The sequence below is a fragment of the Ailuropoda melanoleuca genome, chromosome 6, assembly GCF_002007445.2.
Source record: "Ailuropoda melanoleuca isolate Jingjing chromosome 6, ASM200744v2, whole genome shotgun sequence".
Classification (NCBI taxonomy): Eukaryota; Metazoa; Chordata; class Mammalia; order Carnivora; family Ursidae; genus Ailuropoda; species Ailuropoda melanoleuca.
Genome location: NC_048223.1, coordinates 2,563,399 through 2,564,753, shown reverse-complemented (window position 1 = coordinate 2,564,753; position 1,355 = coordinate 2,563,399). Strand labels below are relative to the sequence as shown.

The 1,355-nt window shown below is 40.3% G+C and overlaps 1 pseudogene; it reads right to left on the bottom strand.

The window, feature by feature from the left end:
• Positions 1–493: 493 nt before the first annotated feature.
• On the bottom strand, positions 494–984 carry LOC100469332 (annotated as a pseudogene).
• Positions 985–1,355: the final 371 nt, after the last annotated feature.

The following is a 1,355-nucleotide window of genomic DNA, read 5'->3' as shown; positions in this document are numbered from 1 at the left end:
ACCTTATATAATACACGTATATGTAATTTGCTAATAAAAAATAATGAATTTCTCGAACAAGCTTGTTTTGTTAATTTGCATTTTATATTTGGAAACCTTGAATAAAACCTTGAATAAAAATGCATTACATTTTTACTCCTTTTTGGCTTCCTTTTGTATTTTATTTGTATTTTTCTTTTCTTTGATTTTTTTTTATTATTATTATTTTTTGGTTGTCAAATGATTCTTTATTGAAATATTTTCCTTTGTGGGGTGTCTGAGTGGCTCAGTTGGTTAAGCCTCCAACTCTTGATTTTGGCTCAGGTCACAGTCTCAGGGTTGTAAGATCCGGTCCCTGTCGGGCTCCACACTCAGTGGGAGTATGCTACTCTCCTCCTCCCTCTGCTCTCCCTCCCTCTCATGCACAGTTGCATATAAATAAATAAATAAATAAATAAATAAATAAATAAATAAATCTTTACAAAAAAGAAAAAAATATTTTCTCTTGTAGTTCTTAGCTAGCTGGGCATTCCACTGCACCATTATTGATATCATCTATGATGTCATGAGGGTGTTGGCCATCAACACTGCAGCCCACAGATTGGGCAGGCCCCAGGATCTCTTTAAGGGTTCCAGATAATTCTCTGGCTAAAGATTGGTGCCCCATCTGTCTAGCAATGTTGGCAATCTCATCAAAAGTGATATTTCTACTGGGCTTAATGTTTTTCTGCTTCTTTCTGTCTCGTTCCTTGAGGGCTTTGATAACCAGGGCAGAGAGAGAAATGTACCGCTTCAGTCTGGGCCTGTCTGTCCTGAATGGTCAGTTTCACTGTAATCCTCAGATCCTTCCAATCATCAGTTGCCTTGGCGATGTCATCACCAACCTTTTTTGGAGACAGACTCGGGGGCCGATCCTCAGGGTCAGGACAGACATGGCACCCACATCCCCACCAGTTACCTGAAGTATACACATTTGATCTTGTTAGGGTCCAACTTAAGTGGCATGGTGGAGGTGGCTGGTGTCAGACGAACCTGGATTCAGGATGACCTAAGACAGTTGCGCCTTTTTCTCCTCTGAGCCAAAAGCCAAACAGAAAGCTTATGATTTTTGAAATGACATGCTAAAATTTTCTCTTTGAGCTTTGTATTTTTTTATATGTTGGTAATTCCAAACTGCATTTTTTTTTAAGGGGAGGAGCAGAAGGAAAGGAGAGAGAGAGAATCTTAAGCAGGCTGCACACCCAGCATAGAGCCCCATGTGGACTCCATCTCAGGACCCTGAAATCATCACCTTGAGCTGAAATCGAGAGTCAGAGGCTTAACCAACTGAGCTACCCAGGCTTCCCCCATCTGCATTATTTTCCTATTATTTAATC